Source organism: Neodiprion lecontei, chromosome 5 (genome assembly GCF_021901455.1).
Source record: "Neodiprion lecontei isolate iyNeoLeco1 chromosome 5, iyNeoLeco1.1, whole genome shotgun sequence".
Classification (NCBI taxonomy): Eukaryota; Metazoa; Arthropoda; class Insecta; order Hymenoptera; family Diprionidae; genus Neodiprion; species Neodiprion lecontei.
The window spans coordinates 11,923,103-11,932,077 of NC_060264.1; the positions used below are offsets into that span (position 1 = coordinate 11,923,103).

An 8,975-nucleotide genomic window follows, 5' to 3' on the forward strand; every position below is an offset into this window, starting at 1 on the left:
GGCTGACGGGCGCCAGAAAGGGGGCTGGCGCCTCAACGAAAAGCTCACGCAGTTCGGAGAACTACGGAACAAAGTCCACGCACCTACACCACCGCACCAAACAGCGATATACCATACGTAAAAACCTACAATATAGTAATAGCTAATGGACTAAGATAACAGGCGTGCATGCGCGAGGATGTCGTGCCCTAATTAATTCCTAGAAAAGGGAGGGAGGTGCGCAAAGGTGACCAAAAAACTAAAGAGGGGGATCGTTCTGCGCAACGATCGACCCCTATAAAAAGGGCGACCGATCACTCGATCGTCCTCTCGGTTTCTACCTCCAGATTCGTCATCTAGTTCCGATACAGTCTCGCGGTAAAATCCTTTAGCCTTTCGCATTAAAACTTTCATACAACGTTACTCTGCCCAAAAGTTCAGCGAGCTTCAACTCCATTTTGTCATACTAAGTCTAAGATCTTACACAGTGTAACTCTGCGTTTGTGACTTTTAAATATCAAACTTATAAAATAAACCAAGTTAGTCAAAATATCCAAATATTAAAGTCAGTTATTCCGCTGAAACCTCTCACCAATCTACAAGTCATCGCATCCAGAATACTCTCAAAAAGGTAATCCAAATTAAATCTTTTATCCAACAATTTCTCCCTCCTCGGTTCGTTCGACTAGAGCGACAGAATGCCCGTTGTCCGGTGTGTTTCAATACTTAATCGGTAATTGGTGACCCAAACTACTGATGTGAGTCTAGCTGTAGCTGCGTGTGAATGTTTCCGGTGTCTAACATCTGGAGATTTCCACTAGGTACCGTTCCGACGTCACACGCAGCTACAGCTAGACTCACATCAGTAGTTTGGGTCACCAATTACCGATTAAGTATTGAAATACACCGGACAACGGGCATTCTGTCGCTGTAATCGAACGAACCGAAGAAGGAATTATTGTTGGATAAAAGATTTAATTTGGCTTACCTTTTTGAGAATATTCTGGATGTGATGACTTGCAGCGTAGATTGGTGAGAGGTTTTAGCGGAATAACTGACTCTAATATATTTGGATACTTTGATTAACTTTGGTTTATTTTATAAGTTCGATATTTAAAAGTCACAAAAACGGAGTTACACAGTGTAAGATCTTAAACTTAATATGACACAATGGAATTTTAAGCTCGCTGGACTTTTGGGCAGAGTAACGTTGTATGAAAGTTTAAATGCGAAAGGCTAAAGGATTTTACCGCGAGACTGTACCGGAACTAGATGACGAATCTGGAGGTAGAAACCAAGAGGACGATCGAGTGATCGGTCGCCGTTTTTATAGGGGTCGATCGTTGCGCAGAACGATCCCCCTCTTTAGATTTTTGGTCACCTTTGCGCACCTCCCTCCTTTTTCTAGGAACTAATTAGGGCACGACATCCTCGCGCATGCACGCCTGTTATCTTAGTCCATTAGCTATTACTATATTGTAGTTTTTTACGTATGGTATAACGCTGCTTGGTGCGGTGGTGTAGGTGCGTGGACTTTGTTCCGTAATTCTCCAACCTGCGTGAGCTTCTTTGTTGAGGCGCCAGCCCCCCTTTTGGCCCCCCTCAGTCACTTAACTTCTTCCTGTTTACTTCTTAATGCTTTTACTATCTTGCTCGTTACAAAGTCCATAAGTCATATTGGTTACCCGTCGTTTGTTAGTTTTATAGCTGTATCTATATAGAATTACATATGTATTATAGCCGATTACTGTCGTTATTAACCTGGAGTACAATAGCGATTGTTTATGAACATAGTTTGCTATTTGCTTAACATTATTAGAATCGCGCTGCTGCGAATATCCTTAGCTGTTTGTGTTATAACTATCTTAACAGATATAGAGTATTTAGTAATTTGATAATTCATAGCTTTAGAGCAGGTTTACATGTGTGCTTTTTGTATATAATTCTCTTCTGTAATTGTTAATTCTTATATTGATATAAATCGGCTTGGAAGCTTCTAGAACGTTTTCGTTTCGTCGGTAAGTTTCCTAATGTATTTTCTAGGTGAAGCTCTGTTGGCTCCACATTGGAGATCTGCATTGCATTCAAAACGTTGCGCGTGTTGCCTACATTACGGCGTTACGGAAGAAGGTATAGTTCATGCTGGGTAATTAGTATTCACGGTTTTGATGGTTTTGCAGTCTCTGGTTTTATGGGTATTGCAGCAGTGCTATCTTTACATTACGTTGGTTATGCATTTATCTATGGTTTTACGGTCTTTTATACTCCAGGCTATATAGTAAAGCGTATGTTGCTTATAGTATAGCTCTCAGCTCACAATGCACAAATGGCATTGTCGAGTGCTATATAATAATTGGGTATAATCGTGTTAGTTAATTATGGTGTTAATATGATAGTGATATATAATAACGTATAATAATATTATAGTTCTCTGTTGTACGAAGATCTCGTAACATGATTTTTAAGCCCTGGCTAGTGAATTTCATAGTTATTTCCATCTAGGGATATTCCAAATAGTTAGACAGTTGTTTTAGTTTCTTATGGTTACAAGATTCTCGTACTTTGAGTTTGGTTAGTTGATAAAAGTAACATGCAGTAATAATAGTCGATAAAACATACGGACGTTCCGGTCGGATGTTACACGTAGTTGATCACAAGGCTCAGCAGTGGATCTCATTAATATTGATATTCGCTTGCGATTCGAGAGCTGCGATCCGTTGAGAACGTTTTTATCATTGCCGGTTATCACTACAAGGCGAGTACACAAGAGAAGGCAAATTGTGATCCAGGTGAAAGAATACTTAAATTTTTGTCTCATTATTCTGTAATTGAGGGCATGGGTGGAATAACTGTATGATTGAGCAGAGCAACTTTGATGATATTGTTCTTTGTGGAATTGCGTAAAAGTGATAATTGCTCGCAGACTCTACACAATTTGTTTTATTTTTTTTTTTTTCTATTCTAATACGTCTTGTTGTGTTGTGAAATGGGACAAAATGTAAGATGGCGGCGACGTTACGAGCGTGGTGTGAGTATACGTGGTGTGCCTAAGAGTGCAGCTTCTCTCTCTAAAAAAGTTTCTCTCTCGCGCTGGACTGAACTCGAGTAAATACGGTATCAATGGCGTCAAAATACCCTAGATCTGTGGTGATTAATTGTTGTAACGTTGAATCTGCGCGGGGAAAAGATGAGCGGGTCTTTTGAGTATCTTCGGAGTTGTAGCGATAATGTTACGGGATTCGTGTTCAGGAGAATACATTTAATTTTTGAAACATTTGATAATTCTAATATCAATGCGAGGTCCAAAAAATGAATTACGGAAATTAGGTGTTACGCAATGTGCACGATGTCATTACTGTTATATATTAATAAATGAATAATACTAGATTTTTGCAAGTCTAACCCGAGTTTGAGCTCACTTTAGTCTATTTCCAAAGTATACAAAAAAAACTGAGCCCCATTCAAGAATGTATAGGAAGTACAATCACATTCATAACTTCATAGTTATGACTGCACAATACACGAAAGCGAATTTCCGCTATAAACTTTATATTTATCTGCGATTAACATTTGAAATAATCTATTTTCGATTCACACCACGAATAACCTATATGTTGCACAATACGTAACCGTCAAACTGTAATGGCCGCTGTGAGTTACGTACTCAACACGAGCTTTGTTCGTTTTAGTTACACTTTTCTACACTTTTTATACTTTTCCTGAATCTAGCAAAAGGAAGGTGCCCTTTCCTAGGGAAAGTGTAAAAAGTTTAGAAAGTGTAATAGCGTTTTCCACCGGTTGCACTGAGTGCGTACTGGCTCGAACAGTAGCGGGATTCTGTAACTCTCTACCGACAATTATCGCTGTCGCTAGCTAGCGACAGTTGTCGCTTGCATCGACGATGCTAGCGACGTAGGGTGATTCTGTAACTTAGATGTAACGATATTCATCGATGCAAAACTAGTCACAGGTGCATCGATAAATGTCAATAGATTTTCAGCAAATTTGACAACGTCGCAGATATTATCACTAAAAATCTAGTAAGTTCGGCCAGATTATTTGCGAACGCAAACAAAATCTGTATCTTTGCCGTGATCTTTCCTCGCGTTGTATAAAAAAACTTTCCTCCGATTAATCAAAAATGGAAAAAAATGGAATAGTGCAAGTATTCTGAGCCCAAACAGTTCCAATGGTTTTAGCTACTTTGAGTACTATCAACTATATAAATGTTGCAATGCTCAACTAAACTGATTTGGAGAAAAGGCCTTATATATGTCCTCTGTTTGTCACCTATTAATGATTAGAATCACTCCGTCCAAGTAATTGTATAAAATTCTGAAATATTTTTTTAGGTTACTTTGACTGAACCCTCTTCATAAGTCTATTTCTCAGCATCGAAATAGTTGATTGAATACTATTATTTGATCAACCCTCAAGATATGTTATAAATGTACTTGTATATTTGTAAAGATATTGAGCATTGAGTTAACGTAACCTTAAAAGTATGTATTTGAATTTCATACAATTACTTGGATAATTAACACCGTTTTATATAGAAGGTTAAAACGATTATATTATTGTGCTGAAAAAAATAATTGCTTGTTAAAGTGGATCTTCATATTCACTTGCATGATGAAGTTTTCAATCCGTTTTAAATCTAAATACTATCTTGAAGGCTAGAGAAAAATTCACGCGCAACCAACATATTGACATGTGTTGCACCAATACTATCGTCCACTGTGTCACTGATTATCGTTACGCCTTAGCGAGACTTCCATATCCATCGCTACCCGACCGACAATTAACGTAACCTAACGATTCGAACTAGCGACAAATATCGTTAACAGCGTCGTACAGAATCACTACTAGCGACAATTGTTGATAGGAGGCGTTAACGATAGCGATAATCGTCGCTAGAGAGTTACGGAATCCCGCTACAGGGGGCACTCATTCCGTGCATGCGTTGCCCGGCATCGGGGCAAACCTTCTGAGTGGAATACGCCGTACGGCATACAGGGATGTGACATTCTACATAAGAAATCAATTTTTATAATTATCAATTTTTTCCTAATTTTTTAATTAATTTCAAAACAAACACCATAAATATTTTATTTATCATGTTTTTATTAATTAAAAATAAACAATAGAAATTGTTGTAATATACAGACAAATTTATATTCTTGATTAATGGCCAGTATGAAGCTTGACGAGCCATCTATTGGCCAGCGATAGTTTTGCGTAGCGAGACGAGCTCAGATAGTGAATCAAGAAATCAAATTCGTCAGGTGTATTTGGAAGAAGCTAAGAAAGTTGTAATTCTGAAAATTTAATATACGAAAATATAAGTATAAGTGAATCGAAAATGGCTAAGCAAGTTAAGATGGAAGATATTATGATACCCATTTTTGACGGGGCAAATTATTCAAGTTGGAAAATAAGAATAATGTTATTACTGGAATACAAAAGGTCTAAAGATCCAGCAGTTAGTAATATCACCAATAAGTTTAAAAATAAAGAAGAAAATTGTATAGAAATGGATTTAAAAGCAAGAACGATAATAGTCAGCTCAATCTCCGATAAACAATTAGAATACGTTGGTGGATGCAAAACAGCATTAGAAATGATGACAAGATTTGATAAAATGTATACGACACAATCAACAGCACTGCAAATAATGTGCAGAGGAAAAATCGATGATATTAGATTGACAAACTACCAGTCAATAGAAGAATTTTTTGTAGAGTTTGAAAAATTAACAAATGAATTTAAAGCAGCTGGAGGAAAGATAGACGAAACAGAAAAAATGAGATATTTGATCAAAGCTTTGCCACCAAGCTACAGTTATATTGGCGACTTTCTTGATGTAATACCAGAAGAGCAAAGAACCGTTGATTACTTGAAGTCCAAAATAAAGGAAAAGAATTTGAATTCGAACGACACAAACAGTAAAAGTAATGTCAGCACATTTGGTGCAAAAACACAAGATAAGTGCTACAACTGTGGTATACCAGGTCATCACAAGAAAGACTGTAAAAAGGGACAACACAACAACAGAGAAAAGGGTATTCAAGTCAATCAAGGACAGCGAAGTCATCAGCGAGGCTATTACAGAGGTGGATATCACCGAGGTCGAGGCAGAGGACAAGGTCAATCCAGAGAAAACTATTCCAGCAATCAACAGGGCAACTACTCATCGGAGACTTGGTCAACAGAGGTATGCAAAGAAAAAGCAGCGGACTACAACGTCAACAGAGAAAAACTTAGATATTATAAAATGAGACAGGTAAATCATGTAACAAGTTTGAACGAAAATTATACCGAAATAAGTTGGTTACTAGATAGTGGTTGTACAGACCATATTATGAAAAATGATAAATTCTTTTATGATTATGTGGATTTGAAAATTCCAATTGATGTTAAAATGCCTGATGGAAAAAATTTGAAAGCTACAAAAATTGGAAATATTAAAATTTTTCTAAAAAATTATTATAATCAGGTACAAATTGATTTAAAGAATGTATATTACGTTGAAGGCATAAGACAAAATTTATTAAGTTTTTCTAAGATAACAACAAATTATACAATACTAGCTAAAAATGAAAGTGCCAAAATTTATAATGAATCAAGACAGTTAGTAGCTGTTACAAACAAAGTAGATAATTTATACACTTTGAAAAGTTTTATTTCAAAAGGAAACAATAATACAACGTATGTCAATTCCATAAAAATTACTGATAAAGAGAAATGGCATAGAGCATTAGGTCATGTAAATTTTAAATATTTAAACAAATTAGTGAAGGAAAAATTAGTTGATGGATTACCGAATAAAATCGAAAGCACTGATATGAAATATGCAAATTGTATAGAGAACAAAATGCCTAATGTACCATTTTAAAATAACAGAACAAAAACTAGTGAAATCCTAGAACTAATTCATACAGATCTAAATGGTCCACATAGCACGATTGGCTACGGTGGAGAAAAATATTTTTTAACATTTGTAGATGATTATAGTAAATGCACAAGAATCTTTTGTATCAAAAATAAATCAGAAACAGCGAGTTGTCTAAAAGAATTCGTAAATTTGGTAGAAAATAAATTCAATAAAAAAATAAAGAAATTACGCTGTGATAATGGCAAAGAATACGTAAATCGCGAAATTTATGATTTTGTTAAATCCAAAGGAATTGAATTGTTACCATGTCCACCCTACGTCCATGGATTAAATGGAGTAGCGGAAAGATATAATAGATCTGCAATGGACATAGGTAGATGTCTAATGCGAGAAGCCAAAATACATAGAAGGTATTGGCCAGAAATTATGAAAACAGTAGCATATTTAAAAAATCGTACAATTGCAAATACGGAGGAGAATAAAACTCCCTATGAAATATTTTTAAAAAAAAACCAAATGTAAAAAATTTGAAAATTTATGGAAGTCGAGTTTTTGTTAGAATTCCGGAAGCTTTAAGAAAAAGTAAATGGGACGACAAAGCACAATTAGGCGTACTAGTAGGATATATTGAAAATGGATATAGAGTTCTAGTAAATAATAGAGTAATCAATGCTAGACATGTACAAATTGTTGAAGAAAATACTAAAATAATATGTTTGGAAAAACTTGATGAAGAAAGCGATAACGATTCGGAAAATAGCGAATCTAAAACCTCAGATCAGGAAGCGTTTGGAAGCAATGAAATTGATTCAAATGAAAACAATCCCTTACATTCTACTCATCCTCTCGAGGAAAGTAGAAGTAATAGAACTAGAATTAATTCAAATCAAAATGATATTGAAAGTGAAAGTGATGAAAATGCAACAGTAAAAAGAACATCACACAGAAATAAAAGTCCTATAAACAGGTACGGAAATCCTGTATCACATTTTATTTATGTTCATTATGTTGATGCAAATGTACCAAATACTTTCGAGGAGGCGTTAAACTCCAGTGATAGTAAAAAATGAAAAATAGCAATGGATTCTGAAATAGATAGTTTAAAGAAAAATAATACATGGAAAATTGTTGAAAGACCAAAAGATAAAAAAGTAATTGATGTCAAATGGGTCTATAAAAGAAAAGATAATAATATTTATAAAGCAAGATTGGTTGCAAGAGGATTCCAACAAAGGGAATACACTGAAAATGTTTATTCACCAGTGGGTCGAATGCAAACATTGAAAATTTTATTGTCATACAGTTGCAAAAATAATCTATTTATTGAACAAATGGATGTTGAAACAGCCTTCTTAAATGGCGATGTAAAATCAGAAGTGTATATAAACGAACCAAAAGGTTACGAAACAGGGGACAATAAAGTTTGTAAATTGCAAAAGGCACTCTATGGTCTAAAAGAAAGTCCAAGAGCTTGGTATGACTGTTTCAATAAGTTTGTCGAAAAATTAAATTTTGTAAGAAGTAATTATGATTACTGTTTATATGTGAAAAATACAAGCAAAGATCCAATATATATATTAGTATTTGTAGATGATCTTTTGATCTGTTACAAAGATAAAAAAGAAATAAACAAAGTTAAAGCTAGTCTAATGGAAAAATTTGTTATGAAAGATTTAGGAAAGATTAAAAATTATATCGGAATAAATATTGATTATAACAAAGATAAGGGTAAAATGACTTTAAGTCAAGAAACATATATTGAATCATTGGCTGTAAAATACAATTTAGAAAATTCTAAGTTATACGATACTCCAATGGAGACAAATCTTAAATTAGAACAAGCAAATGAAATCAATGAAAATATAAAATATAGAAATTTAATCGGCGAGTTGTTGTATATCAGCACAGGCACAAGGCCAGATATAGCTTTCAGTGTAAACTATTTGAGTCGATATCAAAGTTGTTTCGACCAAACACATTTCAAATATGCAATGAGAATTCTAAAGTATTTGTATAAGACCAAAGGTTTAAAACTAACATATTACAATAATATAAATTGTGAAATATTAGATTGCATGGTAGATTCTGATTACGCAGGAGA

The 8,975-nt window shown here is 34.8% G+C and overlaps 1 long non-coding RNA gene across 1 annotated transcript; it reads right to left on the bottom strand.

Annotated features, from left to right (window-relative positions):
* Positions 1–320: 320 nt before the first annotated feature.
* On the bottom strand, positions 321–3,019 carry LOC124294589. The gene is made up of 3 exons (XR_006904493.1): positions 2,999–3,019; positions 1,243–1,247; positions 321–458 (listed from the first exon to the last, which is right to left on the bottom strand). It is a non-coding gene; the product is annotated as an uncharacterized LOC124294589 (long non-coding RNA).
* Positions 3,020–8,975: the final 5,956 nt, after the last annotated feature.